Genomic DNA, 19621 nt, shown 5'->3' on the forward strand with positions numbered 1-19621 from the left:
TGCCAGCCCTGTCCATCCTTTCTCCTGCCTTGCTATTGACTGTTCAGCTCTTTATTAGACCATCAGGTGTTTTAGATAGGCACAGTAACTCAGCTTCACAGAGTTAAACAAATGCAACATAAACAACAGTCACACACCTTAAAATAATTCTACAACACACCTGGGGCTCCTGTACTATTGTGTGTTGCACACAATACATAATGAAGGGCTAGAGTGATGGAGGCATGTGATGCTCCCCTTCAGCCAGACATGTAAATTAAGATTGAGGACCTTAGTATGAGGAAATAATTTACGAAACAATCTAAAAGTACACTTTTGTATGGCTGTTCACCCCCAAAGCCAAACCCAAGTCAGTCCAATGAGTCCATCAGAAGAGGCTGATGAATAAAGAAGGAAATGATCAAGAGAATGTGTGTTTCTTCCCTAACCCCTCAGATGGAAAAAGTCTTAGCTTTGCCAATGATGTGGAGTCCCTCTGAGCCCCGACTGCCTAGAGGCTGGTCCACTAGACAGCAATAACTACTGTTCTGCTAAAGGAACATATCTACAAAATGACTTCTATCAACATTCAGCTATAGTCATAGATCGGTGTCTTACTTAACCATCATCAGAGAAGCTTCCTCCTGCAGCAGATGAAAAGAAATACAGTGACCCAAAGGTAGACAATGTGAAGAGAAAGACCTGGAACACTCAATCCTCAATGAAATGTCTCCATCAAATCCCTCCCCTCAGGGCTCAGGGCACCCTGGGGAAGAGGAGAAAGAAAGAGGGTAAGAGCCAGAGCAGATGAAGATCACCAAGGAAATAAGGCATTTTAAATACAGTGGACCGATAGACATATGACATCACAGAGGCTGTGGAAGCATGCACAGGACTTGCACAAGTCTTTACCAGATGGGATCCCAAAGCTGGGAGGAGAAATGGACACAACCCCCACCCCTAACCTAGAAGCTATGTTCAGCTGGTAACCACTCAAAAATGAAAAGTCACTTCTCTCCAATGGAGTCTGGGATATAAAGCACTCTTGAGGGCAGGCCCCAATGCCAGCAGTAGATAGCTAACAGAGAGTGAACTCAATGGCATTTTGAAGGTTCTCTGTCTCATAAGGTTTTGACAAGGCATTTTATTTTTAATGTTACAGGTTCTTTGATATTATGGCTTCTGGTTTTATGTTTTTAGGGAATTCTTATGTGTAAGAACATGTCTGTCTCTGCATCTTCCTGTGTATGTTGTACTTTTTCTTTGGCTATTTTTCTTCTGTTTGCTTTGTCCTATTCTATTGGCTTGTTTTTGCTTTATTATTATTATTATTATTATTATTATTATTATTATTATTATTTAGATGCCTGTGAGCAGAAAGGATGTGGATTCTGATAAAGGAAGGTGTGGGGAATCTCAGAGGAGCTGAGGCAGAAATCAAATTTAGAATACATTGTCTGAAAAATCTCTTTTTAATAAAAAGAAAGGAAAAAAAGAACACAACAAAATATAAGCAAGATAAATCACTTTTAATTCTCTACAGAAATTGAACCACAGGTATTTTTAAAAACTACACAAGATCCTAATGAACATACAATATAAATAAATATAAGGTGTGACTTTGGTAGCATAAAGCAGGAAGAAGAGTAAATGACTTGAATTTCTGCATGCAATTCAAAAGAAAAATGGAAACAGTGAAAGCACAATAATGTAAAAAGAACATAAGAAATGCAGAGGAAGCCAGCAAGAAGAGGAGAGCTGGAGAGCTAGAGAGCTGGAAAACAAGGAATCCCACTAACGTAAAGACTATGTCCTAGAGTGAGAGACAGAGTAGCTGAATGAACTCAAACGAGGAAGATCCAAGCATACAGTATCTTAAGACTCACTTTTTGTCTAAAGGTACACACAGACTAGAACTAGGAGGACAGAGAGGTACTCCACACAGGGCAGGTGGCCAACAAAACCAGTGCATACGTGGCCACACTTAAACACTACACAAAACAGACCTGAAGAAAAAAACAAAAGCTACAGCAATTACAAAGGTATACTCCCAACAAGAAAGCATCTAAATATAAGAAGCAGAGTGAAGGGAAATAAAACAGTAAGTTTCAATAAAGGACAGACCATTCTGCTGAAAAACAAAAGCAGACTTACATTATAGACCAAATATATATACCTAGAATACTTCATACACAGCCACATAATGCACACACTGCTCAAATGCACTGAGAAAATCTGTAGAAGAGGTCACATGTTAGATCACAACATGAGTTTTAACAAATTTAAGTCTGAAGTATTTTTTCTAACCACAAGAGAATAAAAACAGAAATTTACAAATGTGCAAATTTAATGGCACACTATTAGAAAACCAAAGGGCTGAAGACTAAATCAAGAGTGAAATTATCAAGTATTTTGAGACAAACAAAACACATCAAAATGTATGTGTATAACCATTTTAGAGCAGTATTTAAATACCTACAATAAAAACTAGAACATCGAGAGCACAGCTCTGTGATGGGCACTTGCCTGATGCACTCACAGCCTTGGGTCCAACATCCAGCTCTGAAAAAAGAAAATTAAGAAACCTCAAAGAAGCAGAAAGAGAAACAATCAAGTCTGTAGTCTACAGAAGGAAGGAAATAAACATCAATCAGAAAATCAACAAAGCTAGGCCTTAAAAAAAATCAAATGAATTGATGCACCTTCAATTTTATTAAGTAGATTCAGATAAACCAAATCAGAAATAGAAGACAGTTTAACTGAAGCCACAGACACCGGACTGTAAGACATTACTATAACAACAACAAACTAGACAAAGAACAAACTGGATAAACTCCTACACATATACAACCTATCAAGACATAAACGTGAATGGAATCTGAACAGACAAATATCCTGACCCAATAACCAAAACCTACTCACAAAGAAAAACAACCCACTGGCTTCACTGGTTCTATCAAACCATGACTGAGTTAACACCTTTTCTCCTCAAACTCTTCCCAAAAACTTCAACAATATTACAAAGTGATTCTACCAAGTCAGTATGATCTTCTTAACAAAAATCCAAAGGAGAATCGGTCAGAAAGACAGAGTTGAAAGTCCAATATGCCCACGACAGTTAGCACGAATTGTCCACTTCACAGGATGTAGTCTGCCCTAGGAGGTTAAGTGTGTGAGGGACTCTCTAGATTTGGGTGACTGAGGTGCCAGGACCCACTATGATGTGAGCAGCACCATCCCCTGGGCTGGGGTCCTGGACTGCATGCAAAGAAAAAAAGGTAGTTGAACAGAAGAGCTTTCTTCCTGTCTACTTCCTGACTGTGGATGCAATGTGAACAACTGCCTCAAGCTCTGGCTGACGTGCTTACTCCACTAAGCACTCTACGAACTGAGTTACAGCCCAGCCAGGAATATGTTCTTCTTAATGGGCAGCTTGTGGCTCAGATGGTAGAGTGCTTGCCTATGAAGCATGAAGCCCTGGTTTGGTGTCACACCAAATAACCCAGGCATGATAATGCATGTTTGGAATTCTAGCACTCAGGAAGTGATGGCAGGAGGATTATACGTATAAAAGGCATCCTCTCTCGGCTACATAGTAAGTTCAAGGCTAGCCTGGGCTACACCAGACTCTGACTTTTAAAATGGGGAGGAGGGGATTGAGACACATAAATAGTTTGAAAATATACAGATACTTTGACCCAATAATTTCATTTAGGGAAATAAACCATCAGAGAGGCATCCTAAGTTCACCAAAGTATTACTTAAAGTAAAGCTAGAAAAAACTGTATGTCTAATTGTACTTACAGTGGCACCAAAACATAAAACCAAAGTTACAGCACATGGTGGCTTCTGAGATATTTTATGGCTAATGGTTTTCACATTTTCAATACATTCTAAAATTTCCTTCATAAACGTGCATTCTTTTTATAATTAGAAAGTTGCAGTGTTCTTTTTATCCTTTCATGAATTAGGTGTCTAATACTACAGTTCTGCCTACACTTAAGAAGAAAGATAAAATACATGCTATTTATTCCAGAAAACAAAAACATGAGCAAAAAATTAATTTCCTATGTCTTTACATCATTTAAAGGAGAGTCTTTTAATTGATTTAATTATTGCTAATTATCAAAGACAACTCAAAAACTTAAGTTAAAAAATAAAACTATAAATTTTCTATAATTTATATAATTAAAACTGTATTTTTTCTAATCAAATAACCTATTGATTCATGACCTACTTTAGAATTTTGTCTGTTAAATTTGCTATTACAAATTTTGTTTCCTGATATAAACATGAATCAAAAGCAATGCTAAGTTTCAACTGATATGATATAAAACTCAAGTAATCCTCTTTAAAACCACACCCCAAACCAGGTGTATGAATAAAGCCTTGAGTGACAGACACCACAGAAGATCCCTCCTAGTGACACTAGAATGCTAAACTTATCAAATGTCAAAGAACAGTAATTTCTGAAACATTAAACAAACCAAAAAAAAGCAGCAAGTTCTCTTAGTAAAACAGAAGACCATTTCAACAATTCAGCTAACACATCTCTACAAATATTATCTAAGCTCCGTTTGTATAGTGTCCAAATAAATATGAGACCCTATTTCCTCTTCTAAAAAACTACTTCATTGCTAAGGCATGTTAAAAAAAAAAGACATTAATTTCTTAATGCACATTAAAAATGATGCGATGTGATTCTGAAGTGTGAAACAGATATCCAAACTTAACTAAACCACAGATTCTGTAGGAGTCCATTAACTTAAAAAGCCAAATATGCATACATATTCATTATACATTCATATCTATCGCATCAATGAGGCTATACTTGAATTATCACCCAAAGTAAATAAACCTTTTTTCAAGGCTTGAATATTCCTCTGAATATTTTGCAGTATAATCACTAAAATGACAGTTACTTTGATTTATTAAAACTTGGAGCCGGGCGGTGGTGGCGCACACCTTTAATCCCAGTACTGGGAGGCTAGAGCCAGGCAGATCTCTGTGAGTTCGAAGCCAACCTGGTCTACAGAGCAAGATCCAGGACAGGCAACCAAAACTACACAGAGAAACCCTGTCTCAAACAAACAAATAAAAAACAAAAAACAAACGAACAAAAAAACTTGGATTGGCCGGGCGGTGGTGGCGCATGCCTTTAATCCCAGCACTCGGGAGGCAGAGCCAGGCGGATCTCTGTGAGTTAGAGGCCAGCCTGGGCTACCAAGTGAGTCCCAGGAAAGGCGCAAAGCTACACAGAGAAACCCTGTCTCGAAAAACCAAAAAAAAAAAAAAAAAACTTGGATTACCTGCCAAATCAGTTTTGTACAACCAAGCAGGCCAAGCAAATTCACAGCCATCTGACTAGTTCAAATAAATATTCTAAACCACAGATTATTTAGAACATAATAGCCATATTTTCTCTTCACTAAAATAATTACTATACTTATTTTTAAGACAAAATTAATATCTTTGAAGATATAAGATTTACAATCTGATTTACATATATATATATATATATATATATATATATATATATATGTCTCCTAATGCACTGTCAAAGCTTTCAAATGAAAACATATACAAGGGTAGATTTAGTCCCTCAGATGACAATTATTTTAATCATCTCACTGATGACTTCAGCCTTCGTAAGTGATAAAGTACGAGGCAATGGCAAGCAATGGCCACCTCTGCATCTGTGGTGTGACAAGGTAGATCTCTGCAGCCACTAAGAAGCAGTGAGTGAGGAGCATGCAGCTGTGCAGACAGCATACTACTCCATGAGCAGAAAGCAGAGGTCACCCCGTGAACCTAAGGCATAATACAGACCTCGATGCACAAGATAGAGTCTGGAGAGTTCTGATTTATCTCAAGTTCACTCTCTCGTGTTATCTCCACTGTGCTGAGTCCACACAGTCAATTTATACTTCACACATCACATTTTTCAATTCTGAAATCCAATTTGATTCATGTTCTGATTTTCACTGGAAAATTTTCAAGTATCAGAAGCAAATCCTATACCCTATTTTTCCATTCATATCAAGTGCTTAGCTTTAACTCAAGGCTTGTTTAAGGTCTTTCTTATAATTCTATTTTCTGGCTCTTCTCATGGTTTCCTTAAAAAGAGTCATAATTTCCTTTTTTCTTTGTATGACAAGAATTTGCACTGTATTCTAGACACTCCAAATACTGACCATGGGACTGTAGGCTCTAGTAAGGCCCTCTTGTGAATATGACTTTGAGTTTAGACTACAGGTTCTAAGTATTAGCCTTCTGTGGGTAGTGGTCTCCATGTGAGTTCAGTTTTCAAAGCTTCTGCTTTACTGTTTGGGGTCACCATCTGAATGCATAACTCAAGCTGTGGTGTACTTTGTAGGTCACTTCTCTGGGCTTTGATTTTTGGATTCTGTTTTGAACTCAAGTAGCGTGAATGTGGTTGGGGCCCCTGAAGATTTAGACAGGCAGCAGGCAGACAGGCAGGCAGGCAGGCAGGCAGGCAGACAGACAGACAGACAGGCAGACAGACAGGCAGGCAGGCAGGCAGGCAGGCAGGCAGACAGACACACACACACACCCCTGTCTTTTCTTAGGATTTCCATATCATGCTCCAGCTTGCAGGGAGCCTTCCCACTTCTTTAGGCCAGAGACATTTTCCCTTCACCTTTCTGAATGTATATGCTACCATGGCAATGAAACTCTTACTCTGTTCCAGGGTAGGAGGGAAGAAAAAGAGGAAAGCCCCTTTCCGGAGTTCTTGCTACCAATCTGGAGCACCTCCCTCCACACCACTGCATGGGCTGGTCAACTCTGACTTCCTTCCCAACCTGACTCCTACTAGTTACTTTTCAAGGTTAAATTTGTGTCCTCACTAGAGTTGCTGACTATCATCAGTTAAAAAGGTTTATGCATTCTGCTTTAGCCATTGTACTTCACACATTTCACAACCGATTTTTATATAGCATCTTCAGAGTCACTGATGATTAAATCCACGAAGCCTGTAATTTTCTAGTACTTCTTATAGCTGCAATTCCTCTAAAGATAAAATTTCCCTCTTACCAACCATTTTATCCAGGTTAAAAATCTGTCTAGAAGAAGAGAGATAAAGGTTTGTTTTCTTTTTTTACTTTCACTTACCAATCATTTTCAGAATCTGGAACAATTTTCCTTCACTAAAAATTCTGTACATTATCTTTACATTCTGTGAAATAAGATTTTTTAAGTTGAACTGTTGAGGAAACTGTGTAGACAAGTTCCATTATAAAATGAAGTTTGGTGGAAAGTTAGGGAAAGTTCAGAAAACTTACATGAATGTATACAAATTTTCCTATCAAGGGGTAGGGGTGTGTGTGTGTGTGTGTGTGTGTGTGTGTATGTGTGTGTGTGTGTTTGTGTCCGTGCTATGGTTTTACAATGAAGAATAGCTTCTATGTTTCTTAGAGGCTAATTAATTCTTAAAATAGCAGTTCATCTTGCCATTTAAAGCTTTCAGAAAATTTTATGTAATTAATTATACCAATAAATCTAGTCAATGCATTGATAGCACTCTATAAAGAACAAATATAAGGAAAATTTCTATTTTCATCAAAATGCTATTCGTTAACAAAACACCTCAAATCCCCAAATGTAAATCTTTGAAGAAGCTGGCGTTTCTGTGATCATGCCTATCTGATAGACACGGGACCTCAACTAGTCTTTTTTCTTTCATTCAACTTATACTTACATTATCTAATCATGTGCCAAGTGATTGCTAGTTGTGGGAGGTCAATCAGTGGGGAACAAATTATGCACAATGAATAATGTAGCCAACCCCCAAACACCTGCTGTCAGAAAATTATTTTTTTCTATTTTTCAAAAAGGAACTGGATTCAGAGTGATGGATATGCCCACAGTTGCTATCAAGTGTTTCAGAGGAACAACAGAGATAAACACTAAAACCCTGGTCTTTCTCCTAACAGGATATAAATGCCTGTGTCTAACTTCAGTGAAGTCCCTGAAAATCATCTCTAAGTCATTCATGGCAGTGCACCATCATCTTTAATGTACTAGTTTTGATGACTGAGTCAGTCATCAAGTGATTTCCACATATCAATTCTTTCATTGAATAAATAAAATGAACAGGTTATCACCACACATTATGGAAAAACAAAGTGCAAAAATGATACATACAGGCATTTACATGTAAAATATTAAGACAACTTTAAAACATGGTAAAAACTTTAAAAAGTTCCATATTAATTTTCTCTATATATTCACTCATTTTAAAAGAAAAATAATAAAAGAATCCAATTCTCTTAATTTATTCCCTACTTTAAAACAGTTAGTCTAATATGGTTTTACTTTCCAGAATAGAAAAAGCCTAAGCCAGTCACTAAGCGCTGGTACCTGACCCTTACCTCCAGCTGTCCACCTTCCCTACTCCCACATCTTATAAACCTTGGCAGTCGGCCCATAAATACGTCCACTGCCCAGAGCAAGGGTGTGATGATCACTCTTCACTGTCAACTTGACTGCATTTGGAAGAACCTAGGAGCCACAGCTGTGAAGGTGCCAAAGGGAGCCAGAGAGCCTTAACTGCAGAGGAAAGACTCACCCTACAGGCAGGTGGTGCCATGCCATGGGTTGAGCCCTAGACTGAATGGAAGAGGCAGGGGAAAGTGACTCTTGACTGCAGACACAGTGGGACAGCTGCCTCGCTGCCCTCCGTGCCTTCCCTCAAGCTCTGAGCCAGAATAAGTCTCCTTCCTTCCTTCCTCACAGTGCTCTTACCAAGTGTTCTGTCACGGCAGTCACAGAAGTACCTAATGCAAGGGCCAGCTAACTTGTTCTGTAAGGGACAGGCCAGAAGTAGGGTCTCTGCTGCCACCACTGTACTGTCACTGGAGTTTGAAAGTAGTCACACACAGTCCACAGATATCTTAGTAAAATCATCAACACTGAAATCTGAATTTCACCTTCTTATGTGACACTTGGTATACTTAAGAGATTTTTTTTTAAAGCAAACATTAGTCTTAGCTTATGAGTCACAGAGGAAAGGGCAGTTAGCATGCTGAACTTGGAAGTGTGTAAACCTCTGATGTGAACTGGAGCTGCAGCAGGTAACTCGTCCTTAAAACAGAAAGTGTACAAATGAGACTGCCATTTACATGTAAAATCTTAAAACATGGTAATCGTTACTGTCCAAAACCTGACAAATCTTATCCTCCTTTTCAGCCATTTGCAAATAACCTCCCTCTGTCAGAGGAAATGGAAAGTAATAGCTCTTATTATGAGAGGGAGTTGGGAAAATTTCAGAAATTGATTTTTAAAAAAGAGCACATTTGGATTTCAGTTATTTTTCATTCTGTTATTGTATGGATATAAAATGGTTCCTAAGGCTCATGTGTTAGAGGCTTAGTGTAGTGCTAATTCTAATTGGTCTTAATAATAAAAACCCAGAGTCAGATATCAGGGTGAAAGCTGAAAGATCAGAGACGTAAAGGAGCCAGCCACTAGAGAGACTTCTTACCTCTACTGACTCCTGAAACCCAAGGGCCAAGCTCCTGTCTCCACCCTGCCTTATCACTTGCTCTTTCCACCCAGCCATATCACTTTCTGTTTCCTCCTCCCAAGTACTGGGATCAAAGACATGAGATCCCAAGTGCTGGGATTAAAGGCATGTGCCTCCACTGCCTCTAGTGGCTAGCTCCGAACTCTGATCTCCACAGGCAAGCTTTATCTGTTCTGAGCAGAAACAAAACATCACCACAGCTTAGTGTCCCAGTGAGTGGTGCTATTCACAGGTATTTTATCATGAGGATGCTAACCTTATCAATGGATTAATCTATAGCATAATGGGCTATAAGGAGATGTTAGCTGCTTAAAAGAAATAGATTACTGGGAGTGTGCCTTTGAAAAGCAGGCCTTCTCCCCAGAGTTTTCATTTCTGTATGAGGTAAGCCACCTTCTCCACACACTGCAGCTGCCATGATGCTCTGCCTCTTCAGACCTGCAGCAACAGAACAAGCTGATCATGAACTAAAACCTCTGAAACTCTGAGCCAAAATAAAACTTTCCTCATTTAAAAACTGTTGTCAGTTCTTTTGTTATAGCAACTGGAAGCTGACTAATACATATTCCTTATAAAAATGAAAAAAATTCTTAAGATTTTAAATAAAACCTACAAAGAAAAGTAGGAGACCATGCCCCAAATACATTTATAGTTCCTTGGTCTATGTTTACCAGGACACTGAAATCCCACCATATTACAATTAAGAAAAAAAAAAAGTCATACCTCTGAGCTCAAAGAGAAGGCTGAAGGTTATCAAGTGAAATTCATCAAGTTCTAAAGACTGACCTAGAAGGACTGCTCAAGTTTCCAAAGGCATCTCTCTTAACAACTGACAGAATCAGCTTCTGAGTTTTACAGCCACATGAAAAATAACTGCAAACAAGGCAGTTGCTAATCAAATTCCATTATTACTATTTTTAAAATGCAGAACATTTGGAGAGGCACTCCGATTTTCCAGAAATCAGGAATGTGGCAATGAACATGTCAGATCTCATCAATATCTAGATTTCAGTGCAGAGTAACTTCAAATGGATTAAAAAGCTTGAAGGATCATCACAGTGTAGAGAGAAATCATAAAACCATAGGCAAATAAAGGAAACCTGATCAAGAGACTCCTGACCTGATCTTCAAACTTTATATACATTTACATATATTTATATGTGTGGGGGAGGGGGAGCACAAGCCATGTACATGCACCAGGAGAAGCACCCCTGGAGCTGGAGATACAGATGGTTACAAGCCACTCAAAGTGTGTGCTGGGAATTGACCTCCACTCCTCTGGAAGGGCAGGGAGTGCTCTTAGCCACTAAACCATCTCTCCAGCCCCAACATATATCATGTATTCAAATGCAGGCCACTGAACTATAAAAGAGAAAATCACAGGGACCTACAACTTGGTGCAGCTTTTCAGCATAACTTCAAATACATGATCCACAAACAAACAAAAACTGGTAAATTAGACTTCATCAATATGGGAAGCTTTTGTTCCACAAAAGGCTCTATTAAAAGTATGAAGGAAAAGCTACAGATTGTGAAAAATATATGCAAATCACTGGTCATCGATGAGTAACCTTATATTATGAACTTCCTTCTTCCCAAGTTGTTGTTCAGCTCAACATTTTTCAAAACATTCCCACACCCGTTTCTCTGGTTTCTCATCATATTTATTATTTAAGTCTTACAAATCATTTTGCATGTAAGACAGGTCTTGCCAGAAGAGGACTTGCAAATCTCATAGGCTGTGCAAAGCTTCTGATGATAGTTGTCGCGCAGAAGGCAATGAGAAGCCAAGGGAACAGATCTTGGGGACAGACTTCATTGCACAGACCCCCTTCTTTGGGACCACAGCAGTCTTTAGACAATAGCCTGTGTGTGTGGTGGAGGATGCCATCCTCTGCCAAAGCAAAGGAAATGCTTCTCTAGGGTTGGACAAAGGCTTCAGCAGGAACTGCAGGGTTCCAATTCTTAGGTCATACTTTTTCCTCATTAGGGCCCTAACAGACACAGAAGGACACACATTTAGTCTCCTCTCCAATTCTGTTACAACAACAAACAGATGAGGGCCTGCTTCCTAGCACAAGCTTTCTGAAGCCAACTGGACAAACATCCTCTGTAAAATTGTCATGGAAGCCCTCTGATTTCTGAGTATATCTTAAACTGGCTGTTGACTAACATAAGTCTAACTTTTTTTTAAAGTCACAAAGTCATCAAAAGCAACCAATATAAACTTTAAATAAATGTGTGTGTGTGTGTGTGTGTGTGTGTGTGTGTGTGTGTACATAGTCTTTTTTCTTATAAAGCCTTTATAAGCACTAGAAATTCTAATGAAACAAAAGGGGATAATCCATGCTACTCGGAGAGGGACATGGGAGAAGATGGGGAGGAGCTGGAGGATGGAATTGGGATTTAAGTGATGGTTACTGTGTTCAGCTTTTAGAATTAACTTACAGACAAAGCCTAAAAGCTTCCATTCTCAAAATAAAAAAATAAAGTAAACAGGATGTGAATGTTATCAATTTGGTCAAAAACAAAAGGTAGAAAACTGAGGTGGAGAAAGAAAGGGGGTACGATGGAAAAATGCAGACAAGTCCCACTATCCCCTTATGAAACAGAGAACTTAAAAATGCACTAAGAAATGCAAATGTCCCATCATTATTGCACAGGCATCATTCAAAGAAGTAGGTGGTTCCACGGCAGATGGTGTTGATAAGGGCAAAGAATGACAGTATGAGATGAAGTCTTCGCTTTCTTAGTAGGAGGCGAACAGACATCATTTGAAATTACTAAATCAAGAAATAAAAGTAGATTACAACACAAAGGCGGCTCAGTGCTAGATCACTTCTAAGAATTATCTACCAGTCCTCCTTCAATTTTCAAAGCCTGAAAAGGGAAGGACACTTAAAAATTCATTCTAGAAAAATCAGAATCATCAAAACCAGACAAAGACGTAAAAAGTCAATAAATGCATTAATATTAGTGAAAAATTAATACAGATAATTACTTATACACAAAAAAATAATTATTGAATATATACTATGGCCAGGTACTATTTTAGGAACTGAGTTGGTCAGTAAATAAAACCAAGCCCCTATGATTAGCACAATACTTCAATTTATTTTTATAACTACAAAAAGCATTCTAGTAAACATCTTTAGGAAAGAATCTCAAGGTTTTTAACAAGCAGGAAGGAGCAGAGAGGACCTAAAGGCAAACAATGGCCTCCTCTAGCACAAGAGTTGATGGATGCTAAGAGTCAGGATGAAGGAAGCCTCGTATCCCGTGCGGGGCTGTTCCAATTATGCTTTACTGAGCTCATTGAATATTAAACCATAATCATTAAAGTGACTGTTTCAATGCTGGTAATCATAGTGTAGCTGTAACTTGGGTTAAATGTCAAGCAATTACTGTTAGACATTTAGACCATGTACTAATCCTTAGAGACACAAGCAACCACAGAGCATCAAGTGTTTACTGAAAAAGCCAAGATTGCAATGCGTCCTAAGTTCAGTAAACAAAGGACTTCACTTTTGTACCTTCATTCAGTGCTTGACTGAAGAATAATCACAAAGACCTTAAGTCTGTACAATGACTAACTTTACTTTCCAAGGCAGTACACCCCCAAACTTCAAATAGGAGACCAGGAATTCCAGACCAGCTTGGGAAACTGTAGCTTGAGTTTTCCTGCCTGGCCCACAGTCAGGACAAATCTCTCTCACCTGCCAGTCCCACAGCCTCTCAGACCCGACCAAGTAAACACAGAGACTTATATTGGTTACAAACTGTATGGCCGTGGCAGGCTTCTTGCTAACTGTTCTTACAGCTTAAATTAATCCATTTCCATTAATCTATACCTTGCCACATGGCTCGTGGCTTACCGGCATCTTCACATGCTGTTTCTCATCGTGGCGGCTGGCAGTGTCTCTCTGACTCAGCCTTCCACTTCCCAGCTTTATTCTCCTCCTTGTCCCGCCTACACTTCCTGCCTAGCCAATGGCCAATCAGTGTTTTATTTATTGACTATCAGCAATACATTTGCCATACAGAACATCCCACAGCACTTCCCCCATTTTTTTTTCAAAAAGGACGGTTTTAACCTTAACAAAGTAAAATTACATATAATTTGGGAATTTGGGCGTAGCTTCTCTTACTACTTCCTGCTGGAGGGGGGCGCTGTATCTTATGGGGACACAAAGAAAATTTTAGGATTATGGAATAGTCCATGAGGATGTATCGTCTGAGCCAGTTGCCTTCAAATCATTCTGGATGTTGGATCATCTGGGCCATGGTGTCATCAGAGACCTTTCAGGGGGTCTTGGCTGGTCAAACCTGATATATCTTAATCTGGAACAAATCCATAGCCTTTGGCTTTCTGTGGGAAGAAAAGCAGAGTCTCCTTTCCAAAGCAACATATCCTTATATCCAAATTTTGAAGTCAAGGTACCTTTAAAGTATACATTTTGGCATAACCCAACAGCTTTTACAATCAAATGTTTTTCTGCAGTTAAAAATCCCAAAGACAACACAATCCAGATTCTCTGTGTAATATTCATCTTTACGTGGCTTATTTTCTATATTAATTTTACTGTCTCTTTAAAGACTTTATTTTTTAAAACTATGCATTTGTTTCTATAACTGTATATATCACCTTTTTTGTCTCTTTCAAGCCTACGTATATTTTACACACATTGTAAACTATTACATCTGAATCTGTCTTATTGTGAATCTGTTGCTTTAAACTGCAGCAGCTGTGGCTGCTGGCTCCACCCACCTCAGTTTCCCAACATGGCTACGTTTACCACCAGCTCTGGGAGCTATCATGGGTCTATGCTTTTATCTAAGCAGCGTGTAGCCCAGAAACCTTTTTTGTTTTGTCTTGTACTAGCAAGGCTAAATCTACCATGCAGCTTAATGTGCCACTTGCAGAGGCCTCATTCCCACCATACTGCAGGTCGAGCGTGCACGCTAGGAACCCACCAGTAGCTCAAACCGACAGCTGCTGCTCATTTGAGAGAGACAATTAGGAAGCTGTTTTTAGCTCTGTTTTAGAATCTTTTCTCAGGTTTTAGGTGGAAACTTTCGCCATCACATTGGACGCCATTTGTAGCTTGAGTTTTCCTGCCTGGCCCACAGTCAGGACAAATCTCTCTCACCTGCCAGTCCCACAGCCTCTCAGACCCGACCAAGTAAACACAGAGACTTATATTGGTTACAAACTGTATGGCCGTGGCAGGCTTCTTGCTAACTGTTCTTACAGCTTAAATTAATCCATTTCCATTAATCTATACCTTGCCACATGGCTCGTGGCTTACCGGCATCTTCACATGCTGTTTCTCATCGTGGCGGCTGGCAGTGTCTCTCTGACTCAGCCTTCCACTTCCCAGCTTTATTCTCCTCCTTGTCCCGCCTACACTTCCTGCCTAGCCAATGGCCAATCAGTGTTTTATTTATTGACTAATCAGCAATACATTTGCCATACAGAACATCCCACAGCAGGAAACACAGAATCTCTGTCTCAAAAATTAACAAAATTGACCTGGCGGTGGTGCTGCACACCTTTAATTCCAGCATTCGGGAGGCAGAGGCAAAAGGATCTCTATAAATTTGAGACCAGCCTGATCCACAGAGCAAGTTCCAGGGCAGACTCCAAAGCTACACAGAGAAATCATGTCTCAAAAAACCAAACAAACCTGAGCTGAGGGGATTGCCTGGTGGCACACTTCTAATTCCAAAGCTGGGGAGGCAGAAACACGAGGATCCCTGGGGCTTGCAGCCAGACTAACCAAATCAGTGAGTTCCAGGTACCCCAAAAAGCAACAGAGTAACAGCTCACATCAGAGAAGCTTCTTGTTGCAGTTGGGAATTAACACAGAAACCCATGCTGAATGATGAGCAGAAAATGAGAGACTTCGGAACACTCAGCCCTAAATAAGATGTCTTCGTCAAATCCCTCCCCGCTCAATGCTCAATGATCTATGGGAAGAAAAGGCAGCAAGGCTGTAAGAGCCAGCGATGATGACAGACTCCAAGGAAAGAGTGTGTTTCAGACACAACAAAGCTGTGCACACAGGAACTTAGAGACTGTGGAAGCACGCACAAGACCTGCAACAGGACAGATGGGGTCCCAGACCTGGGAGGGTCAAGTGGACACGGGGTCCTACCCTAACCAAAAGGCTATCTGCAATTCATCTCCACTGGCAAAGGAAAATTAGTTTTCTACAATGAATTCTCACTGGGTGTATCAACCACACTTCAGGCGCAGGCCCCACTAACACAAAAGGAACTCAATCGTGGACCCTTTGTTTCATTATGCTTTGTTCTGGCATTTTTTCTCTTTTTGTCTTACTGGTCTTTTGCTTGTTTATTTTGTGGGGGTTGTTTACTTCTCATTTTGTTTTTATTTTTGAAAGAGGAAAAAAGAAAAAAGTTGGGTGGGTAGAGTTAGGGAGGATTTGGGAGGAACTGGAGGAGGGGGAAATATGATCAAAATATAGTGTATGACAAAAAATCAACTAAAAAAAAGAAAAAAGGAGCAAGGTAGCAAGTTAGAGCAGAGGAAGATACTTAGTGCCAACCTTTGGTCAGGCAGGAGAGGAAGAGAGAGAAGAAAAAAGTAACAAACCCATACAAATGGCCAACTGGTACAGGAAAAAATGCTTAACATCACTACTCACTAGGAAATGTAAAACAAAACCACAGTGAAGTATTTCCTCATTCTATTAAGAATGACTAATATCAAAAAAGACTAAAGATAACAAGTGCTGACAGGGACAGAGAAGAAAAAGGAACTCTTACACACTGCCAATGGGAATGTAAATTAGAAATGGCCTTTCATAGAAAACAGTATGGAAAGTCGTCCAAAACATTAACAACAATCCACCAAATCCACAACTGTATTTATAAAAGAACTGCAGCCAGGGTGGGTGGTGGTGGTGCACACCTTTAATCCCAGCACTTGGGAGGCAAAGATCTTTGTGAGTTCGTCAGGCTGGTCTACAGAGTGAGGCCCAGGGCAGCCAAGGCTACACAGAGAAACCCTGTCTCGAGGAAAAAAAAACAGAAAGAAACTGCAGCCAATATGTTGAAGAGATATCTGTCTCTATACTCACTAGATATATGATCCAGATTTTTAAAAGGAGGGGTATACACATATGATCGACTACTTCTCAGCCATAAAAAAAATGAAATCCTTTCAACTGTTATAACATGTATGGTACCGGATTTAGCTAGGCACAGAAAGACAGGTACTACGTGATTTCACACTTACCATGGAATCTAAAAGAATTGATCTCATAGTTCAGACGACAAGAGAGGTTACCAGACAGAGAATGGAGACAGGCTGATGTAGCTAGAGTTTTCCTGCCTGGCCCACAGTCAGGACAAATCTCTATCACCCACCAGTCCCACAGCCCAAATATACCAAGCTGGCTTTAGAGATGGAATTGGCTCACTCCCCCTCTAAACCCAGACATATTGCTTAAAAAAAAAAATGGTTAAGAGATTCTTGTGTCCCAAATCAGAAGAGCCCTCTGGTGTGGGACAGAGAAAAACCAATATTTTTATTTAAAACAAGTTGATTATAAATACAATCTCTTTCTAAAAAAAAAAAAAAGGGGGGGATAGTTTAAATATGATAGGATGAAAGGGTAGATTAATGAACCTACTTTTAAAGAGTAACAACTTGTTTAAAATGTTTTACATTGCTATAGATTTTAGTTTATTGATACAAATTTAAACTTAATTGTGTTATACTGTATATATATTTCTATTCTTGTGTGAGGTATTATGTTTATGTAACTCATTTAAAATTGTAATGGATAATTAAAAAATAGATTAATAATTAGTCATCTATGATAATCATATTTGTAGCCATGTTAGCTAAGTCTTCTAGGTATACATAGATATATTTCAGATAGATAGGTAGACTTCAAACACTTCAAAGACCTACAGAATATGGCATTTAAAATGTTTTAAAAATTTAGACTTTCTGGATAGTGAGACATGTCTGCTCCTGACAGCATCAATTTACTTCAGAAAAGAATATGGGCATCAAAGACACTCCATATGAAGTTTATCTTCACCTTGACAAAAATAGCCATTTGGACAAGAAACTGTTCTTGCCTGGACTTCTTGATCAACTTGACATACAGGACCCATAGAAAGGCAACCACTGAACTTTGCTTGACAAAATGGTCCTTCAGGTTCCTGATTTGCAGAGAAAACTGCAAGACATTCTACAGGACACAGAAAAAAGTGAATGAGAGACTCTAGGCCTGCGGGCTAAAGACTGATGCCCCAACTTTACAAGAGAACTCTGAATGACTGTCCAGGCTGTCAGCTGTCTCTGTCTACCCTACAAGACTCCCGAAAGTTGCTTGCATCCTTCTCCCATTTCTCAGGTAGTATTATATCCTTCTGAGGTCTTTGATGTGGTTAAAGACTAGATACTTACAATTTTCCTTAGTTATGATAAAAGATAAGTTAGATATAAAACCTTAAACTCACAAATATAAGATAGATATCTTCTTTTACATTGTAACTATAATTCTTACTCGATAATTATTTTGTTATATGTAATATTACTATGTTAAAGTTAAAACCTTCCTTTTTGAAAAAAGAAAAAAAGGGGAAGTGCTGTGGATATCGCTCTATATAAATAAAGCACTGATTGGCCAGTGACCAGGCAGGAAGTATAGGCGGGACAAGGAGAAAGGAGAATTGAGGAAGGAGGAAGGGAGGAGAGACCAGCTGGAGCCACCGCAAGACAAGGAAGATGTAAAGTACCGGTAAGCCACGAGCCACGTGGCAAAGTAAAGATTAATAGAAATGGGCTGAATATAAGAGTGAGAGCTAGACAATGATAGGCCTGAGCTAATGGCCAAGCAGTTTAAATAATGTAAGAGTCTGTGTGTTTATTTTATAAATGGGCTCTGGGACTGGCGGGAGTTGGTGGTGGGAGCTGGAGAAAAATTCTCCAGCTACAGGCTGATTTATGGGGTACCAATTTACAGTTCAGACAGGAAGAAGCTCTGGGTACTACTAAACAGTATGCATCACTACAGACAGCAATTATGTACTACCCATTCTAAAAGCTACAAAAAAGATTTTTCAAGTTTCACCATAAAGAAACAATAGAATTTCGAAGACACACTGTATCTAATCTGATTTAAATACTATGTAAATATATACATGTATTGAATATTACATGGCACCCCATTAATATGTACAACTTTGAGGTTTACATATCAGTCAAAAATTTATATATTAAAAATTATGTATATTGATTCTCTGCTATAAAAAGTAAGCATTCAGCTGACTCAAGTCTTCAATTCACTTTCTTCCCCTGTATTATAAAGGCAATCAATCTCAGTTAAAATTTGAATGTGGCTAATGAGAGAGAAAAACTGAATACTAAATTTTACTTTAAATTTAAACACACATGACTAATAGCTACTACATTAACATGGACAGCTGCATATTATTACTACTTTATTATTACTACTTTTGGAATACACTCAAGTTTTATTATCTAGTATGATGGTCAATTTTTTTTATATTTTCCCACAAAAGTTCTGAAAATAAGTATAAGAATCTCTATTTTCAAAGCAGAATTAAGACTACCCATCCAATTACAATTATAATTGGTATATTTAGCTACTATATACAGATTTGTTTTTTGTTCATTTGATATAGTATCGTTTGATAGAAGTCCATGAAAATCCTCCACTAAGCTTCCTAAAACACTCTCTTTTGCTTCTTGAGTATTAATGCTTTATTATTTTTAGAGAAATACTGTTTATTAACTATTAATTTAAACTTCATAATTATGAAGTACAATCATGGTAATGAAAAACTGTGTATCTATGTGGGAAGTTTTTAATATCATTGTTTTCCTCGTACTTTATATAAAATGAACTTGAATCAGACAGACTTAAATGTAAAAACAAACCTCTAAAACTTCTGACAAAACATGAGACAAAAATACTAGTTCTTAGCTAAGACACCAAACCACCATGAAGCATGGAAGAGCAGAAATCACCAGGCACTGTGGTGCACTCTGGACGAGCACTGAGCAGGCAGAAACAAGCAGGTGTCGGC

The 19621-nt window shown here is 38.7% G+C and overlaps 1 protein-coding gene across 14 annotated transcripts in view; it reads right to left on the minus strand.

Annotated features, from left to right (window-relative positions):
- The window catches only part of Clock (clock circadian regulator), a 91604-nt gene that overhangs the window by 62336 nt on the left and 9647 nt on the right, over positions 1-19621 (minus strand). For 8 of the 14 annotated variants that reach the window (XM_052735197.1, XM_052735195.1, XM_052735200.1 and 5 more), the window contains exons 3-4: positions 2459-2541; positions 598-745 (exon numbers count right to left, since the gene is read on the minus strand). The exons of 2 other annotated variants lie outside the window; for them this stretch is intronic. The gene's annotated coding sequence lies outside the window, so the exon portion shown is untranslated. The remainder of the gene's footprint in view (positions 1-597; positions 746-2458; positions 2542-19621) is intronic. 4 more of the 14 variants (XM_052735190.1, XM_052735191.1, XM_052735192.1 and 1 more) reach the window with 3 other exon arrangements.

Source organism: Peromyscus californicus, unplaced genomic scaffold (assembly GCF_007827085.1).
Source record: "Peromyscus californicus insignis strain IS unplaced genomic scaffold, ASM782708v3 Scaffold_13__1_contigs__length_99412109, whole genome shotgun sequence".
In the NCBI taxonomy this organism is placed as follows: domain Eukaryota; kingdom Metazoa; phylum Chordata; class Mammalia; order Rodentia; family Cricetidae; genus Peromyscus; species Peromyscus californicus.